This window comes from Mustela nivalis (genome assembly GCF_964662115.1).
Source record: "Mustela nivalis genome assembly, chromosome: 5".
NCBI classification, from domain to species: Eukaryota; Metazoa; Chordata; class Mammalia; order Carnivora; family Mustelidae; genus Mustela; species Mustela nivalis.
Genome location: NC_139024.1, coordinates 157789421 through 157803161, shown reverse-complemented (window position 1 = coordinate 157803161; position 13741 = coordinate 157789421). Strand labels below are relative to the sequence as shown.

Below are 13741 nucleotides of genomic sequence, written 5' to 3'. Positions count from 1 at the left end.
GCGGAGAAGACAGGGCGGGGGGAGGGGGGACCGAGGCGAGGGCGCCTCCCACAAGCCGAACCCCGGGAGCCGCCCCGATCCCGGCCCCGCCCTGGACCGCCCACGGCGGCGGCGGGGGGGGGGGTGGCGGCGGCGGGCAGGGGGGCAGGCTGGGGCGCGCACCGGAGCCGGGTGGGGGCGAGGGGCCCGAGCCGAAGGCGGAGGAGCGGGCGCGGGGCCGGGACGCGGGGCTGCAGGTGGAGAAGGACGGCTGCACGGGGAGGCCGCTGCGGACCGGGGTGAGAGCAGGGAGGCGGGGGCCGGGGCCACGAGGGGAGCGAGGCAGGTGGGAGGGAGAGAAGCTGAGGTCAGACCGCGAAGGGCGGAGGAGGCGGGTGAAGGCCGGGCGCCTCGAGCGCCTCCCGCGGCCCAGCCGCTCTGCCTAGCTGCCCTGGGCGGGCAGCTCGGGGGAGGACCGCGGGCGGGAGCCGGGGAGGGGAGCGTGGGCAGAGAAATGGACGTAGTAGAAGGGCGAAGGGAGACAAAGGAGCCTGCGGCGGGCTGGAGCCGACCATGTCTTTCTCCACTCCGGCCGGGCCTGTCAGGGTTTCTGGGTAGTGGGGGGCCGGAGCCCGGAGCCTGCGGGACGTGCAGGCCTCTGGACAGCTCCCGCGGGCTCCTGGCCTTTGTGCGGTGGCGAGGCCGTGCGGGCGTGTGTGTTCATGGGAGGGAAGGGCGTGTGTGTGTGTGTGTGTGTGTTCATGGAGTGCGTCTGGGCTGCTAGGGCGACAGGGGACTCCTTGGGGGGGGGGAGCTCACCTCGGGCTGGTCGCCAAAGACGTGGGGAAGGGCGGATAGCGTGAGGCTGATGGGAGTGAGGGTCTCGGCCTTCAGCCTTCCCAGTGAATCCTGAATTGAAATTCATAAATGATACAACCTAGCTACGCACGGAACTACTAAAGGTCAACATGATTCCCTACCTGTGCCATAAGGGGGCAATGGAAAGCAAAAATTTGTACTACAATAACCTGAGCCTCATTCTACCCTGTGGGTGTTGAGCCCTGACTACGCTGGAGATCGTAATCAGGAAGGAGGCAGACTCACAGGTGTGCAACTCTGCAGGTGCTGGGCACCTGTGCCCAGCACCTGCGGCGCGCTGCCGTCCGTTATGTGATGTCACAAAATGTTGAACAACTCTTGGTAGCCAAGTCATTCTTCCCTAAATTTACACCGAACTGTAATTGCATTCCTAGAAAGTTCATTGTATATTAATACCATCTTTCAAACAGTATTAATTTCTAGGCTCAGATAATTAAACACAGGTTTTCACCTACATGAAGGCCCTAGGGGACACTTGAAATTCTGGATGGGGGACGATTCACTGTGCAGGCTATGCTCAGAAGAATTTCTTCTCCTCGATGGCAACACTGGCTCCCCTCATCTCTGTAATTACACAAGAAGAGCTCACAGCTTTTTAAAAACATTCCCGAGGGAGTGGTTGAGACCCACTGAGCTAGCAAATGGGCAGAAGAGACTAGGGCAGGATTTCTAACCACTCGAAGCAACAGCCGCCCTCCTCGGAGTGGCCGACTGTCCCCTAGGCAGGACCAAAAGATGTGTGTGCCAAGGAAAATAAAGTTCTCAGCACCAGGGTGAGAGATTTCCCAGACTGCTCTGAAAAGAAGCTGTTTCCTGCCTGCACCCAGTCTGGGGCTCGTTCGTCTGTCTGGCCTGGAGAACACCATCTCTCTGGGCTACTGTGTGGTCCTGGCTGCTGGCCCAGAGGACGCCCTTCCCAGACCCAGCATGGCCTTTCTGTATGGAGGCTCCGTACAGACGCCCTCTCATGAGCCTGCCAATGAGTTCTCGAGGTCCCGTCTCATCTTCATTCTGGCCACTCGTCTCTGGCCTCCCCCAAGTCCTGGCTGCTTGGCCATGCTGAAGTGAGGGGTGGGAGGATCCAATGCCCCCGGCAGAGGACTCTGTGGTTCTGTGAAATTGAGTATCATCCTGGTGGTATTTCTGGCCGTGCTGCAGTGCTAAAGCAGAAAAGGAAACCACCGTCCTATCCAAATCACAGAGTATTGGTTTCATACATTGGAACGTATCCATTCAAAGGAAGAGATACGAAAACACGCGTTAAGAGAGGAGCTAATGACATGACCAGGGGAAAATACGACAGTTGGAGGAGGGAAAAGCAGAATACAAAATGCGTACAACTGTGGTATATATAGGTTTTAAAGCTGGGAGACAATGCGTCAGAGTAACAGTAATCGCCCCGCGGGCCGTGAATTACTGGCCTCCTTCCTGGTGGTGGTGGTAGTTGGCTTTTGCTCAGATGTTTTACAAGTGTTACCTTTCTAATCATTTACCTTTTCTTTTTAACTGTCCTAAGCAGTCTGAAGCTGCTCGACAGCTGCCATTTCCTCCTCTGACACGGTTCCCTCCTCCAGTGTCCGTTCCCAGACCCAGGCCCTCGTCCCTTGTCCGTTCCCAGACCCGGGCCCTCGTCCCTTGTCCGTTCCCAGACCCGGGCCCTCAACCCTTGGGACTCGCTGACGTCTTCCTCATCAGTACCCCAACCCCGCACTCCCAGGGCCAGTCCATTCCTTCGCCTTCCACACCGAGCAGCAAACGCTCTCCTCTGGGAAGGCCCCGCTCCATGCCACCCCCTAGTCCTTGTGCCTTTGGTGACACAACCTTTTACAGTTTGGGATACGTTTCAGAGATGGTAGCATTCCTGCTCGGGTTCCCTGAGAACAGGACCCGTCTTCCTGTTCCTTTTATCTCCCAACCTTCTTCTGCCTTTCCTGTCTTCTGCCGAACATGTAGAGAGGAGAGCCCAGAACTCCCCACGTGCCCTGGTAACATGAACCAAGGTAGCTGAACTAAGGATGCTGTGCTGGGTGCTGGGTGCTGGGTGCTTTCAAAGGGCAGCTCACATCATTCTTACCCAGCCAAGCAAAGTAGATAGGAGGTCCTTAGTTTGGAGACCGGTGAGCTGTGATCTGGGGAAACTAAGTATAAATTAGAGGTCACCCAGCTCTGAAACTGACTGAGCCAATATTTGAACTCAAGCCTCTTAGTCCGTTTCCAAATTCTTCCCCTGTATTCCGAGACTGAATCTGAAGGACCTTCCCTGACCCAACCCTGAGGCATTGTCAGAGCTCAAGGAGCATCCCGGGGCTTCCCATCCAAATTAGTGGGGAGTGGTCTGTGGTGGGGGGCGTATTCAGGTGAGAGTCGCATCTTCAAGGGCTGTCTTCTGTCCTGCACAGCTTGTGCAGTGGAGAAAACTCTACGGGACAAACGCCTCAACTTCAGACATGGAGTTCATCACAAGCCATGCCTCAACTTGGCCTCCTGAGGGCTGGAACCCTTGCTGCCGCACTTCCAGGAGGGGTCCGGGGGTAAGGGAAACCGTTCTTCGGCAAATGCTCACAACTGCTCCCCGTGCCCAGCTCTAGTCCTGTTGTGCGCTCTCAACTGGGCCCGCCTTGGGGCTTTGTGCTGGGAAGAGGAGCCGGCAGAGTGACTGTCACCCCTAGCGTACCTTCCCTGGCACGCACAGGGAAACCCACGGTGCGATCAGAAACCTCAGGGAGATGCAGGAGCCTCGGGTCAGTTCCGGCCCTCCCACCCGATGCTGGGGGTCAGGGTCAGCACCGTCTCCATCGCCGGATTTCAGAGTCGGCGCCTCTATGACTGACTTCTCTATAAGGGAGGCCATCTGTGGTAAGGAAGCAAACACTGTCCCGAAATGCTAGGCTGACCGACACAAAAGAAAGGAAAAGAGCTTGTCCGTCCCTCCTGAAGAGCAAGGGAGGCCAGGGCAACAAAGTGAGAAAGGGGTCAGTTCTCACAGACAAATGTAGTGAATGTTTCTATTCCTGGAACTACAGGAGGATCGGATTTTTAAGATTTCAAAACCAACGCATCTTATGTTTAGTTAAATACCCATAACGAAGTCTCGAGCAGGTATGAACAGTGGCGCCAGTCCACAGACCCTACGGGCCATCAGGCATGTGTGCACTTGGAGGTCGTGTTTGCAAGGTCTGTGCTTGTGCATTTGGCTGCAACAGATTTCTCTCTCCCTATGTCCAGTTCAAGGAGTGACAGTGAGGGTACCTGGGACCTCAGTCAGTAAGGCGCTGACCTTCGGCTCAGGTCGTGATCCCAGGGTCCTGGGATGGAGTCCTGCATCAGGCTCCCTGCTCAGCGAGAAGCCTGCTTCCCCCTGTCCCTCTGCCCCACTCCTGGCTTTTGTGCACGTGCGTTCTCTCTCTCTGTCAAATAAAAACAATCTTTCTTTAAAAAAAAAGAAAAAACTGATTATGATTTTTCACTTATTCAGACCACACCAGCGTGCTCGCCAAATCCTCAGAGAAAAAAGACACATCACCACATTTTTCTAATAGAAACCACGGAATGCTGAGAACTCCACTCTGACGTGTGTGTACAGGTATGACATCTGTAAGGACAGAGTCACATTTCTGCGATAAAATACAGGATTTTTTTTTAAAGCTCATTCATTCATTTGAGAGAGAGCATGAGTGGAAGGGGGCAGAGAGGGGGGAGAGAGAGGGGGAGACAACCTCAAGCAGATCCTTCCCGGAGTCTGGAGCCCCATGAGGGGCTCAACCTCAGGACCCTGAGCTCGAGACAGGAGCCAAAACCAAGAGTCAGTCACTCGCCTGACTGTCGCCCAGGCGCCCTGAAATACATGATTATTGACATTAGGTGCAGTTAGCAAAGACCGTGAATACCTTCACATCTGGTCTTGCCACCACACGAGTCCGAAACAACGTTTTTGATTTTCAGAGCACTGTGGGTTTTGGAATTACAGAATAGGGTGTGTGGAACTGAGTGTACAAACACGAGCAAAGATTTACAAAGGAGGTTTTGGGAGTCAAGTGAACAAATCTGAGGCAACAGACTAGAGATTCTACTCATGGAAAAGCCATAAAAACACCAGCCAGGATCCCTCGTGATGGCCTGTATGGAAAACTGTGACCCTATTGCCGTGGGTGGGTCCCTGGACAGGTCCTGCCCTGTCCAGGGACCCAAATGGACAATCCTAATCTGAGCAGAGAGGAAAGCCTGGGACAGGCGCGAGCAGGTCTCGATCTAGCGATCTAGAGCAAACCAACACCTGCAGGTTTTAACTCCTCCTTCCCCGTCCCTCTGAAACTCCGGAAGCCAGCATGACTCATACACACCTCCGGACGCCTTCTGCCTCTGTAACCCTCCGTCGGGCCCAAGACACCTTCCCAGTGCGTGAGTTATGAGCCACTCACATCATCCGTCTTAACCTTCCCAGCCTCCCCGGGTCTGCTAAGACTGTGATGCGTTTTCGGAAGAGGAAGCTGCACCTCAGAAAGGTGGAAGGACACCCCCAAGGTCACACCGCCCGTGCCTGCAGCCCAGGCCTCTGCTCCTCCCTCCTGCTCCTGGTGCTCCAGCCACCCCGGCAGACACGGCCCCGGCAGACGGCGTCCCTGCGCCTTGCCCACACACTGTGGGAGCAGGCAGCCCGGACTGCCCCTGCCTCTTCTCCCCTCTCCCCTCCCGACAGACCCCACCCCACCCAGCCCCAGGCTCTCCCAGCACAGCCTTCACCCTCCAAAGCACTCACCTCCGCGGTCATTGCTTTTCAATTCTAGAACCATGTAGGTAATACCTGCCCCCCTGACCGGGCCTTAAGCTCCGTGGCAGCAGGGACCCTGAGCGGGGTTCTCGTGTCCTCCCCGGAGCCACCGCACAGGGCCTGCCACCTGGTTGGAAGCGTCGTGAGAGACCAAGCAACGAAAACATCTTCTGACTCAAGAATCAGTTTTCAGGGATGCCTGGGTGGCTCAGTTGGTTAAGCAGCTGCCTTCGGCTCAGGTCATGATCCCAGCGTCCTGGGATCGAGTCCCACATCGGGCTCCTTGCTCAGCAGGGAGCCTGCTTCTCCCTCTGCCGCTGCCTGCCATTCTGTCTGCCTGTGCTCGTTCTCTCTCCCTCTCTATCTGACAAATAAATAAAATCTTTAAAAAAAAAAAAAAAATCAGTTTTCACTGCACAGTGCGGGTCATCTCAACAGTTTCCAAGCCTGAGGACCCCTTGCTGGTCTGCTGTGTGTGTGCCATCCCCTAGGCCTTCCCGAGATGCCCTGTCACCTGTCGCTCACTCGCTCCGGGACGTGGGTATGAGGCTCAGACAAGCTAGAGTGCTCGGTGAGCCTGAGACACTGACAACTGCTAGTGCTTAAAATTTTATTCTGGTAGAGAAGTAGACAGAAGACAAACGATGATCCCGGCCTCCGAGAGAGGAAGGGTCTTTGTGTCAGGGGACGAAGGGAGCAGGCACTCACTGCATGTGTGGTCGACTTACAAAGAGAATCCTGGGGTTTTCCCAATTTCCCAGCGCAGGATGCATACTTCGCCCCATCCTCTGCCGGGTGCCACTCGGAACGCCCCAGTGTGGGAAGCAGAAGCTCAAGGAGGCCGTGAGCCTCCTCTCCGAGTGCTACGCCTGGACTCTCAGATCTTTTCTGTCCGGGCACGGCTCCTGCACCCAGGTCCAAACTGGCCAGCAAGTTCCCCAGAAGCCACCTCTCCGAGATTCGCACAACACTGCTTGGCCCTTCTGTAACCCTCGCCTTCCTCATTCTTAGAGTGGGGACGATACTGTGTCCCTCCTGCTGGTGTCATAGGGACTGACCGACCAGTCAGCATGTGAGAGTCGCTGGCCCACGGAGGCTCTCAGAAACAGGCAGCTGCCGGCAGGCCCCTAACTTCACCCTGGGCACGTCTCAGCTCAGACGCTTCACAGTGGACCCAGAAGAGATGGCCCAGGGGCCCCTCGCTGGCTCGGTAGGAGGAACCAGTGACCCTTGGTCTCAGGGTCATGAATTCGAGCCCCATGTGGGGGACAGGGATGACTTAAATACAGTCTCCACTGCGTGGGGGGTCTCATAGTTTACCTAATCAGTCCTCGTTCAATAGACCCTAAGACGTTTGTAATCTGCAGTTACAAACACACTGCATTGAATCATTTCAGGGGCACCTGGGCAGCTCAGTTGGTTGAGTGTATGCCTTCAGCTCAGATCATGATCTCAGGGTCTGGGATGAGTCCTACCTCAGGCTCCCGGCTCAGCGGGGAGTCTGCTTCTTGCTCGCCGGCTCTCCCTGTTTGTGCTTTCTCTCTCTGACAAATGAATAAATAATTTTTTTTTTAATTTTATTTATTTATCAGAGAGAGAGAGGGGGAGAGAGCGAGCACAGGCAGACAGAATGGCAGGCAGAGGCAGAGGGAGAAGCAGGCTCCCGGCTGAGCTAGGAGCCCGATGTGGGACTCTATCCCAAGACGCTGGGATCATGACCTGAGCCGAAGGCAGCTGTTTAACCAACTGAGCCACCCAGGCGTCCCTGAATAAATAATTTTTTTAAAAAATCTGTTTGAGGAGTGTCTGGGTGGCTCAGTGGTTTAAGCCACTGCCTTCGGCTCAGGTCATGATCTCAGGGTCCTGGGATCGAGCCCTGCATCAGGCTCTCTGCTCAGCAGGAAGCCTGCTTCCCCCCCCACACACCTCTGCCTGCCTCTCTGCCTACTTGTGCTTTCTCTCTCTCTCTCTGTCAAATAAATAAATAAATAATAAAAAAATTTTTTAAAATCTGTTTGAATAACCTTATACATACCTCATTTCCCATGTGTGGAGTCTGCTTCTCCCTCTGCCCCTCCCCACTGCTTGTGCTCATTCATGTGCTCGCGCAGTCTCTCTCTCTCTCAAATAAATAAAATCTTTAAAATATGTTCAATTGGGGTACCTGGGTGGCTCAGTGGGTTAAGCCTCTGCCTTCGGTTCAGGTCATGATCCCAGGGTCCTGAGATCGAGCCCCGCATTGGGCTCTCTGCTCGGCGGGGAGCCTGCTTCCTCTTCTCTCTCTGCCTGCCTCTCTGTCTGTCAAATAAATAAATAAAATCTTTATAAAAATTTGAAAAAATATATGTTCAATTAATAACAGAAATGAATTGTGCATAAATTTAGCTTTGTTGCTAAAAATCACATCTCCAAACAGAGTTCAAGCTGGGGCAAGAAATAAGAAGGTATAGAAACCACAACAAAAGGTATAGAAATGCTAGAGGAAGGCCAGGGAACCACTAGGTCATGAATAAAGCAAGCCTGCGCCCCTCTGCCCCGCCCAGCTCGCATGCCTGGCAGAAGGCGCGTCTGCACCTGCAGCCTGGGCGGCTGGGTCTGGCCCACCTTGGGCTCCTCTCAGCTCCACTGGCCTCAGTATCCTCCTTCTAGTACTACTATGGGATCCACTTATTGATGGCACATTACTGTAAGGGACAGGGACAACCATGGAAAGCTGTTTTGAGGACGTTAAAAACCACATGAGGGCAAAACAGTATTTCCTCCCCCGACTGGTACTTGATTCAGATGCTACACAGCAGAGGGTCCTCGAACAAGACTTCATCGGTGGGTCAACAGGCCAGTAAGTGTAAGCCGTGGGCAAACCTCACGGACGGCCTCTGCGCGCTCTCACCTGCCGCCCCGACGGCTGATCTTCAGGCAGGTCGGGGGACCCTGCGCCGGCCACGGTCCATCGTCGGAGCAGTACGTCAGAGTGACCAGTAGATGGCGCCGGTGACCAGGCAAGCCTGCGGCCCCGTCCAAAATCGAGCATTTCCCCCCAGAAGCCGGTCCTGCTGGTTTGTTTCTTAAAAAAAAAAAAAAAAGACCATTTTTTAAAAAGTAGAGCCATAGCAACCCAAAGCTATTGCGTCCACATCCCCCTACCCACCCCCCAGACACACACATCCACATTCAATTCCACACTCGCCAGTCCCCGTCAGCTCTTACTGGCTTCTGAAGAAGCCGGATCCCGGTGGAGGTGATGAAGTTCTAGAACCCAGGTGAGGTTCGGTGGGCTGAGGTCTAACCCAAGCAAGAATTCTTGAGACATCTTTGGCGCAAAATGGTGGTTTATTAAAGCACGCGGACAGGACCTGTGGGCAGGAAGAGCTGCTGCCCCAGGTTGTGAGGGGTGGCAGGTTACTTACCCTGCGGTTGGGGGAAGGTGAGGGGAAGGGAGGTTTCAACCGAGCTTTCATATGCTAAACAGGGCCTACAAGGTGCCGGGAGCCCACCATTGTCTTTTAGCAAGCTATTAACATCAAGATAGTTGGAGACTCCCGTCTTGCAGGATTGTGATTTCTGCAAGTTAACTCTTTGTTTCTCGTTTAGGGCGGTCAGGGGTGCCTGAGGAATGCTACACATATTACTGAGGGGAGCGGGTGGAGAGGGGGTGCAAGGTGCCAGCTTTTGCTTTGTTCTCAGCCAGCCTCCTGCTCCATCATCAGAGGGCATGACAGCAGCGGGCTAACTGAGCTGCTTAGGCTTCTGGGGTGCCAGCAAGTCAGTAACTGAATCAACAGCTTCAAGAAGCACATTAAAAATCTTACAAACAGGAGCACCTGGGTGGCTCAGTGGGTTAAAGCCTCTGCTTTCGGCTCAGGTCATGGTCCCAGGGTCCTGGGATCGAGCCCCACATCAGGCTCTCTGCTCAGCAGGGAGCCTGCTTCCCCCTCTCCCTCTGCCTGCCTCTCTGCCTACTTGGGATCTCTGTCTGTCAAATAAATAAATAAATCTTTAAAAAAAAAAATCTTACAAACATATTAACATAGTTGCCCCCCCAACACACAGACACCCACAGTAGTTTTTCTGGGGTAAAACCGTAAGTACGTTTGCCTTCTTCATGGGGTAAGACCATTTCCCCTGCTGCTGAGAATCAACCGCAAATGGGAACCAAGCCCCTGGTCAGTCAGAACGGCTGTCAAAAGGTTCATTCAAACTAATAATACATTATATGTTAATTAACTGAATTTACATTTTTAAATAGGGAAGAAGGAAAACAAATACACAAAAATAAACATTTTTCAGGTTTAGAAACTAAACATTCCACATTTCTTTGAAAATAAAGTTATTACTATGTTCAAAAAAAGGTTCAACGAAAGGACTCAGTTTAGTTCAATTTGATTTGGCTCAAGTTTTAATTTTAATTTTTTTTTTAATTTAATTTTTTTAAAGATGGACTCATTTATTTGAGAGAGAAGGGGTGGGGAGGATCAGACGGAGAAAGGGAGAGAGAAAATCTCGGGACAAAGCCCCACTCAGGGCAGAGCCCAACACGGGGCTGATTTCAGGACCCTGAGACCAGGACCTGAACCGAAATGGAAGAGTCAGAGGTGCCCCTGGCTTGGTTCAGGTTTTAAAATGTGGACTTCAGCTTCCTAATTTGCACTCAAAGGATCCCTGAGTGGTCCCCAGGCTTGTTCACTGTCCCCATGTACACCTTGGCCTAGAGGCAGAGACCTGTCTCCTTAGGGGAGCAGGAGGGTGGATGGTGCACAGGATGGACACTTTTCCCGGATCTAGGAGTCCAGCTAGTAACAGGGAGAGAAGGGAGCAGCGAGGGGAGGGAGGGGACACTGGCCCCAGTGATCTACCTTTGTGTCTGGTCCTGAAAAGCAGCAAAGCCACTCCCTGTCCATTCAAGACAGCCACCCCCCACCCCAGGCCAGCCTGGACCCTGAAGGGCCTCATCAGCACACAGACCCTTGATCCAGAGTTCAGAACCACTGATGTCCGAGTCAGCAGATTGGCGTGATCTAGATCAAGTTCAGGTGGAAGTACTGACCTCTGGGGCTAGAGTGCAGGAAGCTGCCCACAGGGAGAGCACGGAGGCTGGGGTGCCCTCCGCCCCTCGCTCCTCCAGCACAGTTCCTCTATTACTACCCGCCTGGGAGACAAAGTCCTGCCCCCAGGCCCCACTTTTTGTGCACAGCGGCCGCTGGGATGGTCCCAAAGGGTGCAGAGGCAGGACCCGCACGGCCGAGCACCACGTGCCCCGGGTCTCCGTTACTGCGCACGTCAAGCCCACGGGGTGGGGGTGGGGAGACAGACCCCAGGCCACAGTTAGAGAAACCGAGGCTGGAATTTGCATCGGACACTCAGGTGCAAGCTTCTATGCCCCGTCCGGGTGTGGACGCAGGGTCGTCCAGGTGCCGGACCGGGACTCCCGGCCAGAGCGGCAAGAGGACGACGGACCCCCACGCAGTGTTCTCTGCCGGGAAAGGCTGTAACTGCCAGGCGGCGACAGGACAGGACAGCCGCTGCCCGGCTCCAAAACGTTCCGCCGCGTCGGGCAGTCCCGTGGACACCGGCGGGCCCGGGGTAGGGGTGCTGCCCAGTGGGTGCGCGGCGTCCTGGCCGAGCCGCGGCGGGGAGCCCGGGAGGGGGTGCCGACCCGGACCGGACCCGCGCGGCTCTCACCTGCGGATGCGCCGCTTCTCCTCCGCCCGAGGAGGCTCGGCAGCCGGTTCTCAGCTGGGGGACGTGATGTCACGGTTGCCTGGCAAACCCCGGGCGCGCTCCGGCCTCCGCCTGCGGATGCTGCCGCCTCTTCTCCGCCCCCGGAGGCTCCCGCAGCCAATTCCCGGCGGCGCAGTCATGACGTCACTGTTGCCGGGCAAACAGTGGGTGCGGATGCTGCCGCTTCTTCTCCGCCCCCGGAGGCTCCCACAGCCAATTCTCGGCGGCGCAGTCATGACGTCACTGTTGCCGGGCAAACAGTGGTGCGGAAGCTGCCGCCTCTTCTCCGCCCCCGGAGGCTCCGGCAGCCAATTCTCGGCGGCGCAGTCATGACGTCACTGTTGCCGGGCAAACAGTGGGTGCGGATGCTGCCGCCTCTTCTCCGCCCCCGGAGGCTCCCGCAGCCAATTCCCGGCGGCGCAGTCATGACGTCACTGTTGCCGGGCAAACAGTGGGTGCGGATGCTGCCGCCTCTTCTCCGCCCCCGGAGGCTCGGGCAGCCAATTCTCGGCGGCGCAGTCATGACGTCACTGTTGCCGGGCAAACAGTGGGTGCGGATGCTGCCGCCTCTTCTCCGCCCCCGGAGGCTCGGGCAGCCAATTCTCGGCGGCGCAGTCATGACGTCACTGTTGCCGGGCGAACCGGGGCGCGCTGGGCCCTCCACCTGTGGATCCTGCCGGCTAGTGCGCGAGCAGCGGAGGCGAAAAGGAGGCGAACTGGCCCGGGGGAGAAAGACGGGGAGACGAATTCTATTCCTGCAGGCTCGTACAGCTGGGAATAGGGTTACCTGGCCTAACGTCCTGATGGGCTCGGCCTGACGGTCCCGCAACCGGAGGGACGGGAGGCCCGGGGGTGCGGGGGTCTGCACTGGCCTCCCAGGGCCTGCACCCGACCGCTCTCCCCCACCAGGTCCCACAGAACCGCTCGCTGCCGCTTCCGCGGAGCAACCCATTGCACCGACGTGCCTGACTCACCTTAGGACGAGGTGGATGCTTTTCTTTGTAAAAGAGGAAAATACAGTTGAATTTCGGAATAGGAACGGGGAAGACCCGAAACTGGGGGAAATGCTGATAGGTACGATGTAAACCTTCGGCGGAACACTGTTGCCCCTCTTCTGCCCTGTGGGTGTCCCTTCGGTAAACCCAGCAGTGTGTACAGAGGCCCCTGACCACCGCGACACGCATGCTCCCAGCTGGTCACCTGCGACCGGTTGATTCGGGCCGGCCCACCTATGGAACACCTGGTCAAATGGACGGAAATCAGACCCTGCACACCCCCCAGTCACTGGGCCTCCGGGACTGTCCAGACCAACTTGAACACACATGCTACAGAAATAGAGCCACGAAAGTGGAAAGTGGAAAAGTCAAATTCCTCTTGATAGTTACACCGCGAGAGGCTGTCCCAGACGAAAAATCAGGGTGGGGGGACCGTGAACATAGCCCGGAGTGTTCGCTGTGCGGGATCACAGCTCACGGGGAGCCATGCCCCTGGTTCTCGGCACTGCAACAAAGGGTACACCTTGGTGCACCGCGATTCATCTGGACTTAGTAACATGACAAATGCACAGGCTCCTGGGACTAGCTACTCCCCTCACGTGGAAGGCAGTGAACCTCCTGGGCACTTGGCCAGGACAGACACCACCCTCTGCTTAGGACGATGAGGAGCCAGGCACTGTGGTGCTGGGGTGTCGGGCTTCTCATGCTGTGTCCTCACCTTGAAATTCTCAGCCACCTCACCTTCCAGTGTGTGCTTTGTAAGTGAGGTCTGGAGAGACTGCCCCAGGGCCTTGGAGCCCAGGCTCAAGCTTGGTCTCCCTGGTCACGCTTCCCCCATCTGCGGGACTGGTTTTCAGCTGCCTCCCACTGTCCCCAGGAGAGGCCACCCCACTCCGCACTGTGTTTTCCCAGGAGGGGTCAGGGCAGAGGGAAAGGAAGGGTCAGGCATGCACCCCTGTCTAGACAAGCCGGGGGCAAGTATCAGTGTCCCTGAAGGAATGTGACATTAAATAGCAAAAACGAGAACGTGACACCAAGACAGAGCACAAGTGAACCCACACAAGAAAGAAAAGGCTTCTTTCCTGCTGTTTGGACAAGGGGCCTCAGAGTTTTACCTAGTACCAGGCGCCTCACATTGTATAACTGACCCGAGCAGACCAATACTCATTAGCAAATTATATGGAAGAGCAAAAGGTTGAAAATGGTGGCCTGACACTCTGTGACTTCTGCCCTTAGGCGACACATAACTAGAATCTCTCTCTTCCGGCTCAGGTCGTGATCTCAGGGTGCTGGTATCAAGCCCCCCATCAGGTAGGAGGGCCTCCCACCCACTCCCTGCTCAGCAGGATGGGGGGTGGTGTCTGCTTCTCTCTCTCCCTCCACTCCTGCCCCCACCCCACTT

The 13741-nt window shown here is 55.8% G+C and overlaps 2 long non-coding RNA genes across 7 annotated transcripts; one reads left to right on the top strand and one right to left on the bottom strand.

Moving 5' to 3' along the window:
- The first annotated feature begins 67 nt into the window (after positions 1 to 67).
- Positions 68 to 6023, top strand: LOC309865387. 5 transcript variants are annotated; one of them, XR_014312054.1, is made up of 5 exons: positions 68 to 278; positions 3258 to 3389; positions 3958 to 4032; positions 4334 to 4441; positions 5300 to 5999. It is a non-coding gene; the product is annotated as an uncharacterized lncRNA (long non-coding RNA). The 5 variants fall into 5 exon arrangements; XR_014312055.1 differs by lacking the exon at positions 3958 to 4032 and having other exon boundaries at positions 5300 to 5998; XR_014312056.1 differs by lacking the exons at positions 3958 to 4032; positions 5300 to 5999 and adding an exon at positions 5183 to 5284.
- Positions 2200 to 11430, bottom strand: LOC309865388. Of its 2 annotated transcripts, XR_014312058.1 has the most exons (6): positions 11306 to 11430; positions 8808 to 8936; positions 8517 to 8690; positions 7662 to 7924; positions 2523 to 4265; positions 2200 to 2461 (listed from the first exon to the last, which is right to left on the bottom strand). It is a non-coding gene; the product is annotated as an uncharacterized lncRNA (long non-coding RNA). The 2 variants fall into 2 exon arrangements; XR_014312059.1 differs by lacking the exon at positions 8808 to 8936.
- Positions 11431 to 13741: the final 2311 nt, after the last annotated feature.